This window comes from Crocodylus siamensis, chromosome 5 (assembly GCF_052110815.1).
Source record: "Crocodylus siamensis isolate JL-2025a chromosome 5, ASM5211081v1, whole genome shotgun sequence".
Taxonomy (NCBI): Eukaryota; Metazoa; Chordata; order Crocodylia; family Crocodylidae; genus Crocodylus; species Crocodylus siamensis.
This window is the reverse complement of record NC_143399.1, coordinates 1,069,829-1,092,047: the sequence shown is the minus strand read 5'-3', so window position 1 is coordinate 1,092,047 and position 22,219 is coordinate 1,069,829. Positions and strand designations below refer to the sequence as shown.

The 22,219-nt window shown below is 47.1% G+C and overlaps 1 protein-coding gene across 8 annotated transcripts in view; it reads right to left on the bottom strand.

Moving 5' to 3' along the window:
* Nucleotides 1-22,219, bottom strand: part of ST3GAL3 (ST3 beta-galactoside alpha-2,3-sialyltransferase 3) — a 278,014-nt gene that overhangs the window by 168,288 nt on the left and 87,507 nt on the right. The gene's annotated exons all lie outside the window — the stretch shown is intronic.

Here is a 22,219-nt window from a genome sequence, read left to right as displayed (position 1 = left end):
AGAACCGTGCTCAGAGGTAAGCCCCACTAAAGCAACCCCTGAAACAAAAACATCATCACCAACCACTGGTTCAGGATGCTGAATCTGCCTGGGTGAGCAGGCTTGGACTAGATGACCCCCGAGGTCCTATCTAGCTTCAACACTGTGGCTTACACAATTTGCAGAGAAAGCCTCTATGTCTGGAATATTAGGGTGGGGAGAACTCACTGCACTTCTTCCTCCTATCAGAAAGAGCAGACACTTAAAATACAGCAAGCAGTTATGGCAAGACGCAGCTACTGCTTGGCTGTGGGGACACAATTGTTTTAGACAAGCTGTTTTACAAAAACATTTATATACAGAAACATACTATACCAAACCCTCTTACTGCAAACAAGCTCTTAGGCTATTCGGGTGCTTTGTCAAAGTCCTGTACAAATGGCTACTTAAGAACATAAGTAGCCATGGGTCAAGAGGCAACATTTCGTCTTGGATGAAAAACCAGCCTGGAGACAAAGCAAAGACTAGAATTAAAAGGCCAATTTTCATTTTGGGGTAAGGTTAATGGGAGGGCATGTTAAGAGGAAGATCTGCTGTCTGGAAGTTCTGCTTTAGCCAAACACAAGTTTTTGGGCACAATCCAGAGGTGACAGGAGACACATGAGAGTCTGCGATATATAGGAGAGTGGACTAGATGCTCTATTCCAGTGTTAACACCTAAGGGTGATAGTTTCATAAGGAAAACAAGTCTGGAATCCTCCTCCTCCCTGCTTCGTGCTACAAGAACAGCCACACACCGAATGAAATTAAATGTGTGGCAAATTCAAAACTGCTACAAGAAAATCTTTTTTCACAGGTGCATAATAAAACTTGGGACCTCAGCCCCAAAGAGGCTAAGAATTAAGACTCAAAACAAGACAGGAGGAATATCAAGAGCTGCTGTGTTAACCATACACATTCTGGAAGGAATATTACACGTCCTGCTTTGGAGCCGACACCAACCTGTGATTACTGAAGACTAGGTTGCAAGTTAAGGCAAGGGGAAAATTATCTCACTTCTGCCTCCAGAAGAAGTGCAAGAACCCTGGAGGAGCAGCTGGTACCGGCCACTGACAAAGAAAGGACACTGGACTAGAGGGACTCGGATCCTACTGAAACCGGGAAGCCCAAGGTACTTACCAGGGGCTATTTAGAGACTAGCAGACCTGCCATTGCACGCAAGGAAGGGTGGTGTTGTCGTAAGGACACTAACCTACAACTTAAGAAACCAGAGGTTAAGCTCCAGCTTTGCTCCAGACTCTTCTTGACCTTGAGCAAAGTCTCTTAGGCCCACAAACTCAAGAAGTACTTGGGGCCCCAACTCACATTTAAGTCAACAGAAGTGAAGGCATCCTAAGCACCTTTGGGGACCTGGGCCTTAGGGAGCTGTCACCAAGAGGCTGTTGGAAAAACAGGGACAACAGCAGAGCCCTACTTACCCAGGTGATGCTAGAAACCTAGTGCAGTCTGCTCTGCTACAACAATTCATTTTAGAGGCTTTCCAAGAGCATAAAACTCGCTCAGAAAATTCATTGTTCAGTGCAAAACTGAGAAGTGATATTCAAGTATTTCTACCTTTCTTTCTCCAGTCTTCAATGAACAAAGGGATCTGGTGGGCAGATCCCCTGGGAAGGAAGACCGAGTGGTAAAGAAACCCAGGAGAGCTGGCCGCACATTAGGGAGAGCAGGAAGGGCAGCAGGAGACTAGCAGGGCTAGACAGCAATCTCTTCAATGAGCTGAAACTCAACAAGGAATCCTACAAAAAGTGGACACTTGGAGAGGGCGTAAGAGTACTGAGTAGGCAAGCAGGGAGAAAATGAGGGAGGCCAACGTACAATTTGAGATCCAACTGGCAAGGGATATAAAAGGGAATAAAAATGGATTCTGCAAGTAAGTAAAGAACCAAGAAACCACAGGTCCCTTACAATGCAGAAGGCAATCTAGTTACAGATGATGTGGACAAGACTAAAGTATTTAATGCCTTTTTTAATTCAGTCTTCACCAATAGGAGCAACTACCAGATGACAAGTGCAGTTACAAGGCAGCAAAGATAGGGAAGAAGACAAACAGCCCAGAGTAATGGCAGAACAGGTTTGGGTTGCTTAGAGAAGCTACATGCTTTCAGGTCAGCACGGACAGATGGGATGCAACCAAGGGCACCAAAGGAATTGGCTGAGGTAATTTTGGAGTCCTTAGTGATCCTTTTTGAGGGCGTGTGGAGGTCAGGTGAGGTTCCTGATGATCAAAACAGGACAAAAATAACACTCATCTTTAAGAAAGGGAAGGAGGAGCATCCAGGGAATTACACACCAGTCAGCCAGACCTCAATACCTGCAAAGATCATGGAGTAGGTCCTCAAGGAATCTATTGTGAAGCACCTAGAAGAGAACAAGGTGATCAGGAACAGCCAGCCTGGATTCACCAAGAATAAGTCATGCCTGACTAACCTGATTTCCTTCTATGATAAGGTGACAGGATCTGCAGATTGGGTGGAAAGCAGCGTGTAGATGAGCAGGGGGAGTTAGAGGAAGAAAATCCCTGCTTTGCTTCCTTCTCCTCACCATCTGTAGGGCAGGCTGCCTCACCAGTGAGGAGACAAGCCACAGGGCAGCTGAAACAGGACAGCTGGAGAGCCTGCCCCAACGCAGCAACCTCAGAAAGCCAGGGTAGATCCAAGGGCACGAGGGGAACAAAACCCTTACCTTCAGAGCTCTACCAAGCTGAGGTACAAGCTGGCACAGAAGGGAAAGCATGGGCTGCAGGGATGCTTGTGGCAGCACAACTGCAGTCTGGCCCTGTTAAAGTTCCCCCTAGGAAAGAAAATCCCTGGAAGAGAAAAGCACTATTTGGGAACACTAAGGCTGGGCTAGGACAGTCCTGGCAGTTTATACCCTCAGGGGAAGAAACACCTGATTTCAGTTCATCCCAGGTGCTTCACCTTAACACCGGACAAACAAGCTGCAGTTGGAGATCAGAAGCCAATGCTGACAGGTTGGGAGTACAGAGCTGAGACAAAAGGACACAGGACGTGGTGAGAGGGGACACCCTATGCTGGAGAGGGACAGCCCATATTTCTATACTTTTGTGTATAATGGACTGCAGAGCATTCCTGGAAGTTGACCAGAAAGGTAGCAAGAGCAGCTCCTGTCTATGATACCATTAACTACAGCAGGAGCCCTTATTTAAACCAAATGACTGTGGTAGGAGTACTAGGGTTAGCGGGGCCCCTGTTATAGGACCATGAGGCTCTACTACAGGCCATAACTAATTAATTTTGGACTATTAAAGACAGCCCTGATAGCAGAGCCAATTTTCTTTCTCTGGGAGAGAATTCTTCATTAATAACATCATGTCGTGGCAAGAAAGTATCCTGAGAAAGTAGCGTACTCCTTAACAGGGTGCGTGGCGCTGGTCGCATCATAGACAAAGGGACCTGACCACACAGTGGATGTGATATACCTTGACTTTAGCTAGGCTTTTGAGACCATCTCCCATGACATTCTCATTAACAAGCTACAGAGATACAAACTAAATGAAAATACTATAAGGTGGATACATAAGTGGCCGGACCATCATGCTCAGCATGTAGTCATCAACACTTCAATGTCTAGTTGGGAGGAGGTGTTAAGTGGGTTTCCCCAGGGGTCTGTCAGCATTCAACATCTTCATTAATGATTTGGACACTGAGATTGAGAGCATGCTTAGCAAATCTGCAGATGACACCAAGCTGGATGGAATGCAGATACTCCAGAAGGCAGAGCTAGGATCCAGAATAACCTGGATAGTTAGAAAGATGTTCCTCAGTCAACCCAGATGAGATTCAACAAAGGCAAGTGAAAAGTCCTGTACTTCGGGCAGAATAGCCACATGGACAAATACAGATGGGTAAATGCCTGGCTAGGCTGCATTACTGCAGAGAAGAACCTGGATCTGAATATAAGCCAACAGTGTGTGCCCTTGCAAAAAAAGCCAACAGCATACTGGCTTATATCAGCAGGAACATCACTTACAAATCAAGGGAAGTGATTTTTCTAATTTCTTCAGCACTGGTGAGGCCTTCACCTGGAGTCCTGTGTCCAGTTTTGGGCCCTGCATTTCAAGAAGAATGTGGACAGTTTAGATAGAGTACAGCACAGAGCAACAAAAATGATAAGGGGCCTGGGAAACATGACTTCTGACAGAAGGCTGAAAGAATTAGGACTGTTAACTCTGGAGAAGAGAAGACAGGGGTAGAGTTTTGAAGGAAGTCTTCAAATACCTGAAAAATCAATACAGAGAGGATGGAGATGGGATTTGCATTGTGACTGCAAGGCACAGGACTAGCAGCAATGGCCTCAAGCTGCAGCAGGGGAAATTAAGGTTGGAGATGAGGAGAAACTTTCTGACTCTGAGGGTAGTCAAGCACTCAAACAGGCTGCCGAGAGAGGTTGTGGGACCTCCATCTCTGGAAATGTTCAAGAGCAGGTTGCACAGACGCTTGGCTGAGATAGTTTAGGATCACAGAAAATGAGGGATGAAGGGAGCTCAGGAGATCACATCTAGTCCAACCCCTTGCTCTAAGCAGGACCAGCCCCAACTACATCATTCTAGCCAAAGCTCTGTCTAGCCAGGCCTTAAAAACCTCCAAGGATGAAGACTGCACCACCGCTCCGGGTGACCTCTTCCAGTGCTTCAGTACCCTCCTCAGGAGAAAGTTTTTCCTAACATTCAACCTCAACTTCCCTTGCTGCAGCCCATCTTCCCTGCAACTTCCCTTCACTTGAGCCCATCACTCCTTGTTCTGTCATCCGCGCCTCCCCACCACCACCGAGAACACTTCCGCTCGGTCTTCTTTTGAACCCCTGTAGGGAGTTAAAGGCTGCTATCAAATCCCCCACCAGTCTTACCTAGTTGGGGACAATCCTTCCTTGAGCAAGGGGGTGGTCTAGGTGACCTCATGAGGTCCTTTCAAATCCTACTTTCCTACGATCCTCTGAACAAACGGAGGACAATACACTGTCCTAGTAACATGTACAACTGTTTCAAATTTTATTGAGTTTCAACGGAGGACGATACACTGTCCTAGTAACACATATAGCTGTTTCAAATTTTATTGAGTTTTATTTCAACATGTGTTTATGATATTGTGCCGTTCCACAAGCATCATGACACGTGGAGAGGGAATCTTTATAACTGAAACTATTACATATGTGCATGCACTGTATAAGAGTGATGCTAGAGCAATACACATAAATAGCTGGTTTGAAAATCAAGAAGCCTAAACACATTCAAACTATATAATTTCATCTTGCGTTAGTGCATTTCTAATACAAAATCCAGATTTCAGTCACTAACACTGCAAATTCAGTCAGTAAAACAAGACAGCCATCTCAACAGTACTATTAAACCTACTGGTGGCGTCACAGGCATGACTACACCAAGATCTAATCGACAGCCTTATTGCCATGGTACATTGGTGAAATTTCCAAATGACAATTGGAACCAGGTCATTCTCTTTAAACAGACCTAGCTGTTGCACTTAAAAACGGGTTTTTAAACCTAGTGCTCTGAGAATGGACACAACACTCAGTTGAAGAATAGCAGAAAGGCTTGCTTTAATAACTACTAACAAGTTACAAAACTAAATGACAGAAAAACTCTTTCCCAATAGAAAATGAGATATTAGTCCCAGTATCATCTTAGCTGCAAAAAAATCTTTACACAATGCAGGAAGGAAGCAGTTCTTGTACAGCCTCACAGTCTGGATCCTTCGCTTTTTGGCTGGGTGGCAGGATGGCTTCTTGGCATGAACGACTGGTGCCTCTCACAACTGGGGGGGGCACCATGGCAGCGAGCAGCAAGCAGGGACCCCCCCACAGCTGCCACCTGCGCTGTCAGTGGCGGCAAGCAGCAAGCAGCGACTGCCCACAGCTGCCGCCTGTGCTGTCGGTGGTGGTGAGCAGGGACCGCGAGCAGCTGCCAGCAGACACATCGATGGCAGTCAATCTCAGGGGGGTACATGCCCCCCCCGCACCCTTTCTATGCGTTGCCTATGATTCTCAGTCTTCTCTGGACTGCACACACCTTGCTGGCAGATCTGTTTACTTTTTATACTGTTTGATTATATAGCTTCAAAGCATTTTTCTTGATAGTTGGCTGATTAAAGTCCAAACAAGATAGGGAGGAAAAGGGTGACCATCATATTACAATTGTTAAATTGCCTGGCTCCTGTTTTTGGATCTAAGTGTGAAGGCTCGTGTTTCTCTGCAGCTGCTGCAATTCAAGGTCAATTACAGGCGATAGGTCATGAGTGGTCAGACAGGATGCTCAGAGGCACTACCGGACTGGTCGTTGGGGCAAATTTGTAATAGCTTGTACCAATGATGGTTTGTTTACAAAACTACAAACAGACATTGAATGGTTGAGACATCTGTAACACCTTAGACACTGGATGCCTGTTTTGAGAAATGTTAGCATGTCACGTACAGGACATCTTTCCTGTACCTTTTGCAGGTTTCTTTTGAGGTGCATATTTAGTCTTTGTCTTCTTTAGTTGCTAGTTCAATTGAAATGCACATGTAGTTACCTTGCCTTCACTTGTTCATCCTTTTCTTCAGCTTTCTTAGCTTGGAAATACACGTGACAAGTGCATCCAGTCTCTGCCAACAATTTTAACCATCACTTTTATTATTTTATGGCATGGGTCTGGTATATGGTACTGCAAACACTCCACTGTCTCAATGCTTAATGAGTTGCAAGTCATTTGCAAAGTTGCATTTTCCTGTGGCAGTCTTGTTACCACAACTCAGTCTTTCCCCAGCCATTGTCTTGCACTTTTGTGCAAGAGACACTGTCCAAGCTTTCATAGTTTTCATATGCAGCACTAGCTCCTGTTTTGTACAGGACTATGCATCCTTTTCCTACTCCCACAGAGAACAGATGCCCTCTCTGTTCCCCTTTTGGCCCATCCACAGCATCTTGTATTACTCTGACATAAATGAAAGCCCATCAGTCTTATCTCAATCCTAGGGAAACTCTTTGAGAAGATCATCAAGGAGCACATCTGTGATGGGCTGGCTTCAGGGATTATGCTCAAGGGCAACCAGCATGGTTTCATTAGGGGCAGGTCATGTCAGACCAACCTGATTGCCTTTTATGATCAGGTCACAAAAGCACTGCATGCAAGTGTTGCCGCTGATGTAGTCTTTCTGGACTTCAGCAAGGCCTTTGACACTGTCTCCCACCCCATCCTCATTAAAAAAACTAGGTGACTGTGGCATTGATGCCTACACAGTCAGATGGATTGCAGATTGGCTCAAGGGTCATACTCAGAGGGTGGTGGCAGATGGGTCATATTCAACCTGGGGGGGAAGTGGGCAGTGGCGTCCCCCAGGGCCTGGTCCTTGGGCCTGCGCCGTTCAAACTCTTTATCAGCAATTTGGACGACAGAGTGAAAAGCAACCTGTTTAAATTCGCTGATGATACCAAAATTTGGGGTGAGGTGAGCATGCTGGTAGGGAGGGAAAGACTGCAGCAAGACCTGGATAGGTTACAAGGGTGGGCTAACAAAAACAGGATGCACTTCAACACTGACAAGTGCAGGGGGCTGCACGTGGGCAGTAGTAACCAGCAGCATACTTATAAGATGGGAAACTCCCTTCTTGAGAGCACGGAGGGAGAAACCGATCCTGGAGTCATTACTGACTTCAAGATTAACATGGGCCGACAATGCAAGGTCACGGTTGGCAGGGCTAACCGGACCTTCTCGTGCATCCACAGGTGCATCTCAAGTAGGGACAAGGAGGTGATCCTCCCCCTCTATGCAACACTGGTCAGGCCACAGCTGGAGTACTGTGTCCAGTTCTGGGTGCTACACTTCAGGAGGGATGTGGACAGCATGGAGAGGGTCCAGAGGAGGCCACTCGGATGATCCAGGGACAACAGGGCAGACCCTACAATGAGAGACTGCAGGACCTGAACCTGTTCAGCCTCCACAAGAGAAGGCTGAGGGGGGACCTGGTGACCGTCTATAAACTCACTAGGGGGGACTAGAAGAGTTTGGGAGAGACCTTGTTCCCCCGAGCACCCCCCCCCTGCATAACAAGGAATAACGGCCAAAAGTTGTTGGAGAGGAGGTTTAGATGAGACATCCGTAAGAACGACTTCACAGTCAGGGTGGCTAGGATCTGGAGCCAACTTCCAAGGGAAGTGGTGCTGGCTCCTACCCTGGGGGGCTTTAAGAGGAGGCTTGACGCCTACCTGGCTGGAGTCATTTGAGCCCAGTTTTTCTCCTGCCCAGGCAGGGGGTAGGACTTGAAGATCTACTAGGTCCCTCCCGACCCAACTTCTATGATTCTACGAATGTACCTTTATGAGCAAGGGACTACCAAAACTCCAATTTTGCAAAATCCAGCAGTGTCCGTGAAAGTGGGAAATGTCCATGACATCCACCAAAAAAAAAAAAAAGAAAAGAAAAGAAAAGAAAACTTACTGAAAATGTGGGTTGTCCATATGACAGACAAAGGGGTGGGGCCACTGGTGCCCCTTGGCCAATCAGAGGTGTGGGGGGACCCTGTCATGATCAGCCCAAGAAAATAGCAGCCGGCAGTGTGATCTCCCTGAGAAATCAGCCTGCCGCCTCCTTGGGTTGGGCAGACACCTATCTATGAATCCAAAGCATGGCGGCTATCCTGTCACTACAACAGGAGAGAAGGATGAAATAAAAGTATAAGGAACAACAACTTATTCAGTGTCTACTAGCAGAAGAGCACGAGGAAGGATCTGAAAAAGGCTTTCCCCTCTGAGCCAAAGGGAGCTATAACAAAGCAGCAGCATGCAAAGGGCCAAATCTGATGACTATATTCTCACTCATGCTAGGAAATTGCAGATCACAGTTGACAAGGAGGGGTAGAGCAACTTGGAGAAGCACAGGACTGAATGAATATGGGAAAGGAATTTCCTCCAACCCCTGAAGAACTGGAGGTCTGCTCAGGTCAGAAATAAAATACATTTCTATGTTTCAGGGGAGACCGGAATTGAAAGAGAACTTAATAACTGACAACAGTTTCATAATAAAAAGCGTAATAGGGATTATGCAAACAGAAGCACAGCCAAGCACAGCAATCTCTATAAATGATACAGATCCTGTGCCAAGTTAAATGCTGGCACAAACCTGCAACTTTCTCCCAAGCATCTAGCAGTAATCCAGCTGCTGGCCAGCAAGTGAGAACTGCTCAGTCTAACGTCTGTAAACTTCTCGGACCACCCAGACAGACAGTCGAATAACATGACAGATTAGGCTAAAAGCAAATTCTCACATCTGTACTTTACACCAATAGCCATGCAGTTTTAAAGAAACAAAATGGGCTAAATTCTTTCCTCACATCTCTCATAAGAAGTCAATACTCCAGAGACAAATCTAATCCATGAGATCACTGAGCCTCCAACAATGAGCTTGACTTTGAAACACTGTTACATACAAGTACTACCCCATCATCATCTAATTGATTATGGACTTAATTATGAATAAAACCATTTTTGCTGACAACAAAATTTTTTAAAAATGTAGCCTATGAAGACTAATATGAGCTGTACTAGTTCATTCGGCTTTTAAACCTATTATACATAAGGTGCAGGGGGCTCAATTCCAGTTCTTCTGGTATTTTACATGCAAGCGCTTTCAAAGGAGCTAGGCTGACACCTTAGAGAACCAGCCATCTATCAGGAGTTGCAGTACCCTGCGTTGGGGTGTCAACCCCACTGAGACCATGGACTCTACTGAGGGGAGAAAGGCCAAGGATCGCTACACGTGTGAATCAATGAGGAAAGGGACTAAGGCTAGAGGAAGGTTCAACTAAACAAGGAAGAGGGAAAAATAAAGGGCTAAGCAACAAATACTGCACACAAAGGACAAGGAGCCTGAGGAAAGAGAAGTTCTGGCACTCAAGTACAAGAACTCAACTTGCATCCTTTTCTTAGTACTTAGTTTGCATATCTCACTGGTGCCAGGAACTATGTAAATATGTAAAAATATACCTTGGAGGGTTACATGCATAACTACATTTAAACAAGTTAAAACAAATGTTATTATTGCAAATCCAAGCCCCTGGGTTAGGAGGGGCCAGTATTAGCATCACCTAAGTTTCTCTCCCAGTCCCAGGCCCCTGCACCCAACTCCCAGCTCTCAGGCTCAGAGCTCCCTCACCTCCACATCCCAGTCAGACAGCCTGGAGGAGAAGCTGCCTGGGCACAGCAGAAGGAGCAGTGGGAGCTCAGGTCCTGTACCCGGTGCCACAGCAGACAGGAACACCAAGCATAAGGGAAGTCCCACTCACTGCTGCGTATCTATGCTGAAGCATGCCCAAAATATCCAAAGTCTCTGGAGAAATTGGATCTCAAACTCTAGAGCAGTGACTCTCAACCAGGGTGTTGCCTCAAGATCCTTTGAAGGCTGCCATGAGAAGTGAGTTGATACAGGAGGTGTGACAAGGGAAGCAGAAAAGCACAGGCTCAGGCTTGTCCCTGCCTGGCTGATCCCCACCCCCATTGCCTGGATGCTCTGTAAGGAGATGAGAATTATAATATGCAAATTAGTTTTTGCAATTAATTGCCACAATTCACAAAAGTTCATTTGGGGGTGTCCTGAGCCCAGAAAGGTCGAGAACCACTGCTCAAGACAGTCTCTACTGGACACACGTGATATTTCAGAGGCCTTAACCTACCTACATTTGCCATTTTTTTCATGGAAAAAACAGAAGTACATCCTGGGGGGACACCGAGGTGATCCCTTTGCCAAACATCATGACCCAGCTCCAAAGCAGGTGGTGCTAGAGCTTCTCTCCATGAAACAGCTGCGAGATTATTTTTTGAAAACGTTGGCAAAAACAATGCATCTTCCCTAATCTTGTTATCACAAATAGCTGAATCATTTTTCCCCTAAAAATTTTCCAAAAAAATTCAACCAGAGACAGACAGCCAGTGGAGGCAGTTTTGGCCTCAAAATGTTCAAATTCAGCAAAGTTACAAGCAACTAAAACAAGGCTTTAAAATGAGACTTAGGTAAATTGATTCCCTACATTATAGGCAGTATCACCAACTTAACCTACAATGCCATTCTGACCTCACCATTTTAGCTTCATTAAAGTTCGAAGTACGCTAGCTGTCTTAAGTCCTGCAAAATACTTTCCTTTCCTAGCAAATTACAGTACCCTACATAGACAGGAAAATCTGTGAATCTGGTTTAGACTGAATTCAAGAAACATGTTTCAATCCGAAGGTGAAAGATTTCATAGACATTCGGCCTGGAAGGGATCTCAGAAGATCATTGAGTCCAGCCCCCTCCCCAAAGGGCAGGAAGTCAGCAGGGATCATAGGATCCCAGCAAGATAAACATCCAGATGTCTTCTGAAGGCATTCAGAGTAGGTGCCTGAACCACCTGAACCACCTCCGGTGGCAGGCTATTCCAAACCTTGGGGGCTCAGACAGTAAAGAAGTTCTTCCTTATGTCTAGCCTGACATGGTCATGGAGGAGTTTGTGAGCGTTCAACCTTGTCATCCCTTGGGGCGCTCTGGTGAACAGACGTTCCCCCAGATCCTGGTGGTCACCCCTGATAAGCTTATAGGTGGCCATCAGATCACCCCTGAGCCTGCGCTTTTCCAGGCTAAAGAGTCCCATGGCTCTCAGCCTCTCGTCGTAAGGTCTGTTTTCCTGACCTCTGATCCTGCGTGTGGCTCTTCTCTGGACTCTCTCAATCTTCTCCACATCCTTTTTGAATTGTGGAGCCCAAAACTGGGCACAGTACTCCAGCTGCAGCCTCACCAAGACCGAGTACAACGGGAGGATGATGTCCTGGGATTTACTTGAGAAGCATCTATGGATGCAAGCAAACATTTTGCTTGCTTTACTCACAGCAGTATCACATTGCTTGGCTCATGTTCATCTTGTGGTCAATCATGACCCCCAAGTCCCTTTCATCCATAGTACTAGCCAGCGTAGCACTGCTGAGCCCATAAGATTTCATCCTGTGAACTGCATATGCCCTTTAGTCTCCCAAAAAAGTTATCTGCTTAAAGCCATGGCACAATCTTTGCCAAATAAACTGTTATTTCACTCAGTGCCATGTATCCATTTACCTAAATACAATTAATGATGTGAATCTTTCAAGAGGGAATTTTTTCTTCATTTCAAAAGTTGTATTGTATTTCCTAGTAAAAGTCAAAGATAATACCAACAAAAATGTAGCATGCAGATGCTCTTGGTTGACCTCCAGAGTACACTAACTTGATCTGCAGAGATACCAAATAATAAAGAAAAATGGCATTAAAATATTTAATTGCAAGAGACTTTATAAAACATTTTTTTAAATTTCCACCTGAAGAGATGCACACAACTATACTTTCAACTGGGTGATGGGACTGGCCTAGTGCAGCGCTTCTCAACCTTTTTAGTCTCAAGGCATCCCCCTTGACAGACTCAAAGTACCCCTCAGAAAACGCCAGCTCTTATTTTTCACTCATTTTTTAACAGAAAAGTACTAAAGCAATTCATCTGCTGTTGCAAAGAACTCACAAAGATGCCAACAGGTCAGTATGTTTTGAACACTCTGGATTCAAAGATCAAGTCTCTGGGTTTATCTTGTGAACCATGTTTGCACACCTAACAGTGCTAACATCTCATGGCACCTCGCAGCACCCTTGAAAGGAGCTCAAGGTGCCGCAGCACCCTGGCTGAGAATCATTGGTCTAGAAATGCTGACAAGGTCCTGAACAACCACTCCGACCCTTTTGGAGAGGGCAGGGTATAAATCTGAAAAATAAACAAAGAGGTTGGCCAAGTGCTGGAAGGTCTGCCTATACTAAACAACCAACATGTGACAGGCCTTGGCAAAGATTCAACCAGCTTCCATTTAGTCTGCAAGCCAAAGGGAAAAAAACCCACGGAGAGAGATCCATTAACCAAAGACAAACAAGAAAAGAGAAAAGGGGCTTTTCAGAATAAATAAATAAAAACCAACCCCCCCAAACTAAACTAAACTAAACCATCTGATTTACCAGATTAGCCCTTTGCCTTCGGGAACTAAAGGACAGCAAGAAGCACCAAGAAGAGCCCAGAAGGCAGACTAGCAAGAGGAAGTTCTTTTTCACACAGCATGTAATTAGTGTGGGACTCATTACCACCAGATGCAGTGGAAGCTGACAGTTTAACGAGATTCAAAAAGGAATTGGACAAATTCTTGGGAGGAATGGGGAATCAGTAGCTTTTGAGCATGGGGTGAGGGGCACGGCCTCTGAATCAGAACCTCCTGGACCCTCAGTGCTGGAGGCTGCATAGGAAAGACACAGGAGAAAACCCCACCAGGACCCAGTCACTCTCCGCTCTCTGCTGCTGAGTGACGTGGGAGACTGGGCAAGACGGGCCTATGGTCTCACCCAATCCACGGCAGTTCCTATGTTCAGACAGAAATGTAGCAGTAGATTTTACATCACAAACACCTTCCACTCCATTACAGAAATTCATAGACATTACTTCTCCCAAGTCAAAAGCAACTACTCTCACAGAAATCCTTTTATTTTACCTACTCTCAAAAAACTGAAGACCTACATTTCCCTCCACTAAACACACATAGCTACCAAGAGGAAGGACATTTCCGTCAGGGATAAGTAACAGAAAAGAAACCGCAACTGCAGCCTTCTCGACCAGATTCTCCTGGGGAAGGAGGGAAGCATAGCCAAAGATGTCTGGCAAGACAAGATGCTCCCATTCTGCTCTTGTGCTAGAAGTCTGTCACCATCCTGTCATCTTGGATTGTGGGGAGGCTGAGGGATCACCAGCTGCAAATTCAATCACACTCTTCCCTCTACCTCCCTACCCACATGATTCCCACAGCAGAAGAGCATGTGATGAGTACAGTTAAAAAGTTCAGAAAACTGTAACCAGGAGAAAAAGGATATTTGTGATGACAAACAGACCATTCTGCTCTCTACCTCATCTTCCCCCAAAGATATCCAATGTCTCCTTCAACAGCTTGAATAAGCAGAGAAAGACCTCTCACTTCCAAAGAAACAGAATCCAGGGCATCAGCAGAAGGAGCTATGAAATCAACTTATGCCCATATATGCTCGAGTTAAGCAGTCAAGAGATTAGAGAGGTCCTTTCCTTCTGGACTTGCCTTTCTCACTTATCTTTTTATCATGTGCTATTTCACGCTTTCCTTTAGAGAGTTTTCAGTCAGATTTCCACAAGCACCTGAGCTCTATGGTGCCGATACACGTGCTCCGATGCATTCTAATTACAACGCTTGGAGCACGTTTGATTCCTCTAGTCTGCTGGAGCGGCTTGCATATTCAGCATCTCGAGTTTCAAAGCAGTGGCAGGGGTACTTTGCTAAAGCCTGTCGAATGAGCTTTAGTTAAAACGTCCCTGCTGACATTTTAAAATATGGGACGTGGAATACATGACACACTGCAGCACAGGAGCTCCCAGGAGCCACTAATTAAAAAACTGCCCTGCCCCCCCGCCCCTGGGACCAAACATTACATTCTGGTAATATTAAGTGCACAGATTTGGCTTTACAGAGACACAGTATACTGGAAGTCTGTCAATCCCAACGTATGTGGTCAAAGGATGGCAAAAAAAGATCAATACTGGTACCCTTGTAGGGAACTTCATCTCCTACACACATTAATCCTACACCAAGGCCTGGAACAGAATCCTAGTGCCCCTTTTTTCCTTTTGTTGGCACTGTTCAGCTACAAGCTCCCTTGCACTGCATGGTCAATAAAAGCTGTCTTTCTAAAAATGAGCTGTGTCTTCACTCCCTATCTGACTGCAGCCTCCCCAACCCATGGAGCCTCCCCCCAGCCTCTGAGAACCCAAAAGCCTGGTTGCAAACACTGCTCCCCCTCCCCCAGCCACCCCAAGTCAGGCAAGCACTCCCCAGACATTGGTCAGCTGCAGGTTACTGACATTCACTGAACTCACCTTCAGGAGAGAAGAGAAGGCAGAAAAGTGGAAATGCTCCCAGCCACAGATCACCCACACCCTTGAGACCCCAAAACATGGGTGCAAGCACCCCCTCCTACTCGTCCACTGAGAGGTATGCTGGGCTGGGTGCTCACTACCACCCCCAGCATGGGAGCCGCAGCATTTCACACAATTGTGAACCAGTTCCCAGAGAGTGACGTGTATATTGTTCTCCAGCCAGTTGTGCACTCACCTTACAGGAGTTTCATCTACCTTATATTTTACTAGGTTCGCTAGGTTCCTTATGCAAATGTCAAGTGAAATTGCATCAAAGCATCACTAAAGTCAAGATCTCAGACCCACTGCTTCTCCCCTGTCCACAAGAACCATTACCCTGTCATAGAAGTCTTCTTCTTCTTCAGCTATCCCTTGATACGAGGATGACATCTCCCGGGGGCATGGGGGAAGGATTATTAGTGAGCTTTAAGATGGCTGAGGAGTCCAGTCCATGCTCTGCAAGTTTTTCCACAGATATGACAGGTAGTGCCTTAGGGGTAGGAGCACAGCTGCTGGCCAGGATGTTTCATAGTTTCATAGTTTTTAGGGTCAGAAGGGACCTGAGCAGATCATTTAGTCTGACCCCCTGCCATGGCAGGAAAGAGTACTGGGTTCAAATGACCCCAGCAAGATGTTCATCTAACCTCCTCTTAAACACCCCCAGGGTAGGAGCCAGCACCACTTCTCTTGGAAGCTGGTTCCAGACCCTAGCCGCCCTGACTGTGAAGTCACGCCTCCTGATATCTAACCTAAACCTACCCTCTGCCAGCTTGTGACCGTTATTCCTGGTCACTCCTGGTGGTGCTCGGGGGAACAGTGACTCCCCCAATGCCTGCTGATCCCCCCTGACTAGTTTATAACAGGCCACAAGATCCCCCCTCAGCCTTCTCTTTTGGAGGCTGAACAGGTTCAGGTCCCGCAGCCTGTCCTCATAAGGCCTGCCCTGTTGTCCCCTGATCATACAAGTGGCCTCCTCTGGACCCTCTCCATGCTGTCCACATCCCTCCTGAAGTGTGGCACCCAGAACTGGACGCAGCACTTCAGCTGCGGCCTGACCAGTGCTGCATAGAGGGGGAGGATCACCTCCCTGGACCTGCTCGAGATGCATCTGTGGATGCACGACAAGGTGCGGTTGGCCTTCCTAACTGCCTCTCCACACTGCCGGCCCACGTTCATCTTGGAGTCAATGATGACTCCCAGATCCCTTTCCGCCTCTGTGCTGACAAGAGGGGAGTTCCCCAGCCTGTAGGTATGGTGCCAGTTGTTCCTCCCGAGGTGCAGCACCCTGCACTTGTCTGTGTTGAAACCCATCCTATTCTTGTCCGCCCACCCTTGTAACCTGTCTAGGTCTGATTGTAGCCTGTTGCATCCTTCCAACGTGCCCACATCCCCCCACATCTTAGTGTCATCAGCAAATTTGAACAGGTGCTTTTTACCCCTTCATCCAAATCACTGATGAAGATGTAAAACAGTGCAGGCCCGAGGACCGAGCCCTGCAGGACCCCACTGCCCACGTCCTTCCAGGTTGAGAAGGACCCATCCACCACCACCCTCTGGATGCAGCCCTCCAGCCAGTTGGCAACCCATTTGACTGTGTGGGTGTCTACACCACACCCCCCAGTTTCTTAATGAGAACGGGGTGAGAGACAGTGTCAAAAGCCTTCCGGAAGTCCAGGAAGACGATGTCCACTGCTACCCCTGCATCTAACGATCTGGTGATCTGATCGTAAAAGGCCACCAGGTTGGTCTGACAGAACCTGCCACTGATGAACCCATGTTGGTTGCCCCTAAGCATGCAGTCCCCAGCTGGCCCCTCCTGGATGTGTGCCAGCATAATTTTCTCGAACAGCTTGCCTAGGATCGAGGTGAGACTAACCGGCCTATAGTTTCCCGGGTCCTCCCTCCTGCCTTTTTTGAAGATGGGGACCACGTTGGCCCTCTTCCAGGCCTCCGGTACCTCACCAGAGCACCACGAGACCTCGTAAAACCATGCCAGGGGACTTGCAATGACCTCGGCCAGTTCCTTTACAACTCTAGGGTGGAGATCATCCGGGCCGGCTGACTTGAATACGTCCAGCCCCTCCAGAAGCTCCCTAACTAAATCCTCGCTAACCCGTGGCCCAGGTGTGCCTCCCCCGGGGCCCGAGGGGGGCCCAGCAGGGAGGTGGCTGTTCTGGCTCCTACTTAGGAAGATGGAGGTAAAGAAATCATTAAACATGTTAGCTTTGCTGTCTGGTGTGACGACCAAGTTTCCCATGGCGTCCTGCAAGGGCCCCACATTACCCGGGACCTTCTTTTTACCCCCTACGTATTTAAAAAAGGACTTCTTATTGTCCTTAATCTGGGAAGCTAGCCCCAGTTCCATCTCTGCCTTGGCCTTCCTAACTGCCCCCCTACATCCCCAAGCAACTACAGAATAGTCCTCCCTGGTGATGACCCCTTCTTTCCATTGGGTGTAAGCCTCCTTTTTAGCAAGGAGACATTCCCGGATGCTTCTGGTGAGCCACGGAGGCTTGTGTGCTCTCCTGCTCCCTTTGATTGTGCATTTTCCTCCCTCCTCTGCCATTTCTTGGCTTCCTGAGCAAGATGGGTCTCTGCGAAGTGGGTTGTAGCTTCATGCATGATGAAGCACCATCGAGACCTGTTACCAGCCAGCATTTCCCAGTTTGAAAGACCGATGCCACCCTTCTTATGGTATGCTTTCAGGGTGTCCCTGTGGTGTTTTCTCTGTTCTCTGTGGGTCCTCTTACCATGGACTGAGTTGAGAGAAGAGGACTTGCTTTGGGAAATGAGCATCAGCCATGTACACCCAATGGCCAGACCAGCAGAGTTGATGTTTCATGATATTTGGCCTCAATGTTGGTTATGTTCCCTGCAAAAAGGATGCTGGCATTGCTGCAGTGGTCTTCCCATGTAATGCAAAGGATCTTCCTGAGGCAACACTGATGGAATGACTCCAGGCACTTAAGATGGCTTCAATATGTCCCTCACATCTCACACCCATAGAGGAGTGTGGGGATAAGCACAGCACCGTAGACCAGGATATTAGTTTCCATCTGAAGAACTCAACTAGCAAAGACACAATGAAGCAGCTTTCCGAAAGATAAGTGAATCCTACGTTCGATTTCTACATCAAGACTGACTGACTGGGAGAGGTGGCTGCCAAGGTATGGAAAATGCTCGACATTTTCCAGGGGTTCTCCACCAATGGGAATTTGTGGGGGGAGGGGAGTAGCTTGTGCTGGGGCACCTTGGTCTTCCCAGTATTAAAGGGAGAGTGCCAGGCTGTGATAGGCACCTGAAAAAAGGGCAAGGGTAGACTGCAGCTTGGTCTCAGTTTGCCCGAGTATAACACCGTTGTCAGTGATGCCCGTCTTGGCAACTTTCATTTTGCTGTGAAGGCACCGCAGGTTGAAAAGCTGACCATCCATTCAATACTCAACCCCAATTCCGGGAGGAAGGTGGTCACAGATGAGGGTCAAAAGCACAGTAAAACAGATGGAAAAATGGGTTGGGGCAATGATGCAGCCCTGCTTGACACCAGTATGGATGGTAAGCAGGTCTGTCTCTGACTCATTGCAAAGGACTGTGGCGGCCATCCCGTCATGAAGTAGCCCAAGGACACTGATGAACTTCAGTGGACAACCAAACCTAGCCAGCCCCTCCCATTAGGCTTCACGACTGATGGTGCTGAAAGCCTTGGTTAGGTTAATAAATGCCATAAACGGCTCCTGGCGTTGCTCTTTATACTTCTCCTGGGTCTGTCATGCAACATAAATCATGTCGGTGGTACCCTGAGATGGTCTAAAGCCACACTGGGATTCTGGAAGGACATCTTCAGCAAGGGGGAGAAGGTGACCCAAGAGGATGCAAGTAGGAACCTTCCCAGCAACGGAGAGGAGGGCAGTGTCTCGATAGTTCCCACACATGGACTTGTCCACTTTCTTGAAGAAGGGGACAAAAGTAGACTAGGTTTCTTTAACATGATTTGTTCTTGATAAGACTTGGGCCCCCCGAGAGCAGCACCGGGGAGTGGGTCTTGATATGGCTCTGTCCTTGGACCCTTACTGTTCAACATCTTCATTAATGATGTGGACATTGGAGTCAGGAGTGGACTGGCCAAGTTCGCCGATGTCACCAAACTTTGGGGCAAAGCATCCACGCCAGAAGATAGGCGGGTGATCCAGGCTGACCTGGACAAGCTCAGCAAATGGGCAGACGAGAACCTCATGGTGTTTAACACTGAAAAATGCAAGGTTCTCCACCTTGGGAGGAAAAACCTGCAGCATCCTTATAGGCTCAGCAGTGCTACGTTGGATAGCACTACAGAAGAAAGAGACTTGGGGGTCATCATTGACCACAAGATGAACATGAGCCTGCAATGCGATGCTGCGGCTAGTAAAGCGACCAAAATGCTGGCGTGCATCCATAGATGCTTCTCGAGCAAATCCCGGGACGTCATTCTCCCCTTGTACTCGGCCTTGGTGAGGCCGTAGCTGGAGTACTGCGTCCAGTTTTGGGCTCCACAATTCAAAAAGGATGTGGAGAAGCTTGAGAGAGTCCAGAGAAGAGCCACACACAGGATCAGAGGTCAGGAAAACAGACCTTATGACAACAGGCTGAGAGCCATGGGGCTCTTTAGCCTGGAAAAGCACAGGCTCAGGGGTGATCTGATGGCCACCTATAAGTTTATCAGGGGTGACCACCAGGATCTGGGGGAACGTTTGTTCACCAGAGCGCCCCAAGGGATGACGAGGTCGAACGGTCACAAACTCCTGCAAGACAGTTTCAGGCTGGACATAAGAAGAATTTCTTTACTGTCCAAGCCCCCAAGGTCTGGAACAGTCTGCCAGCGGAGGTGGTTCAAGCACCTACATTGAACACCTTCAAGAGCAAATTGGATGCTTATCTTGCTGGGATCCTATGACCCCAGCTGACTTCCTGCCCTTTGGGCAGGGGGCTGGACTCGATGATTTCCCAAGGTCCCTTCCAGCCCTGATGTCTATGAAATCTATGAAATTCACATCAGCTGCTGCTTATCACTTTTATTATCTTCTATGTACTTACAAATTGACTAGTTGGTTATTTATTCCAGTATGGTTCCAAGGAACTGAAGTCAGACAGGCTTGTGTATAGTTCACTGGGTCCTCCTTTTTTAAAGGACATGCATTATGCTTCTCTTTTCCAGGCTTCCTGAACATAACTTATCATCCATGAGTTCTCACAGAATCATTAATAGCTCTGAGACTGCTTCAGGCAGTTTTCTAGGATGAAGTTTTCAAAGCAGTATGACCCAATGAACATTTAAGAAGTCTCAAACCTATTCCCTCCCTGTTCTAGCTTTAATTCCTATTCCCTGGTTACCAGTGCTAATTATGTTAGCCATCTGATCACAGGACCAAAGCAAAAAGGGGCACTGAAGACTTTGGCATTATCAGCATAATCCTATTAGTTTTCTATCCTCACTGAGTGGTGGACTGACTTTCCTTGGGCTTCCTTCGAATACAAATGTACTTACAGAATGTTTCCGTGTTCCACTTCTTTCACTCATTATTTGCATCTCATTTTGTGCCTTGGCGTTTCTACTTGTGTTCTTACCTACTCATACTTTTCCTTTAAATTCAGCTTTAGTAATTGGAGCTAGTTTGCACAGGTTACATAATTCCTCATTGAGTTCAGGTCACTTCAGAGGCCACAGTGTAGCAAACAACCTTGCTGCACAGACAGACATGTTTAAAAGTAACAAGAGGAAGTCATTTTTATGCAGCATGTCATTAACTCGTGGAACACATTACCACAGGGAGTGTAGAAGCACAGAGTATAGCCAGGTCCAAAAATGGACTAGATAAATTCATGGATGATAGATCCACTAATGGCCATTAAACAAAATAGCCAGGGATGGATCTCTAAACCAATGATGGCAGATGCCAGGAAGAGTATGACGGAGGACAGACCACTCTATATAAACCCTGTTCATACAACGGGGAAGCAAACCACAAATTAGCTTTGTGCCCTCCCTGAGTGCTACTCCAAATCCCTTCCCCTGCCCCAGCTCCTGCTCTGCTTTTGGCTCCCTGCGCTGTACTCACTGCCTAATCTGCTGCTCTGCTCCCTGCTCTTCCTGCTGCCATGTTGCCTGACCTCTCCCCAGCCTGCTGCGTGCCACACACAGGCTGCCCCTGTCACTTGTGCTACACGGGAAGCATCAGTGGCTGCCACTGTCAGAGACACGACACTAGGCTAGGTGGACCCCTGGTGCGAGCAGTCTGGCACTTGCGTTCTCTTACTGCATTTCCTATCCTGTCTTCACCCTGTGATACTGAGGGCACAAGCATGAACTGCTGTTTCTTTAAGAAACTGGGAGTTCTCCTGAATTTCCTTCACCCTTAGACTTTGTGTCCCATTGGATCTTGCCCATCAACTCTGTGTTACCAAAGTCTGTTTTCCTGAAGTCCATTTCCTTTATTCTGTTTTCCTTCCTTTCTCGCCTAAGAATCACCTAAGTTGTCTTCCATCTTTCCATCTCAAGCTGTTTCTGGGCAGAATCAAATCTAGAAGTGTTGCCCTTCTGGTTGCTTTGTCCTTCTTCCACATGACAAAAATGGTCTCTGTACTTTATCTTTGTGCGCTTTGGTGTTTTTGCCAGTGCGGGAGCTCTTGGCTGTCAGAGAGGTTACCAAGGGTCACTATGTGGAAGTGGCTCTCATCAATCCCCATTGCTTTGTCCACCCTCCATTTTAAAAAGTTATCCCTGACGCTTTCCAAGAACACGCTGGACAGTCTGTGTCCTGTGGTATTACTTTCCTAGCAGATGTCTGGGTAAAGTCTCCCATTACCACCAAGCCCTGTGCCTTGGATTAGTCAGTGAGTTGCTCAAAAGAAAAAAAGCTGCATCCACCTGACCTTCATGGCTGGTGGTCTGCAGCAAACTCCTACCGTGGCACTGCCTTTCTTCTTGCTCCCTTTCATCTTTACCCAGAGAATTTCATCAGGTCTCCCCCACTACATTCTGAAGCTCAGAGAAAACACATTCATTTTTGGTATAGAAGATAAAATCTCCTCCCTGCCTCTCCTTCCAGCTGTACCTTTCCATAGCAATATTCAAGTCACATGAATTATCCTGCCAGTCTCTCTCATGCCAAATCAGTCATCATTTTGATTAAGCATTTGACTTTCAGTTCTGCTCGTTTATTCCTTATAC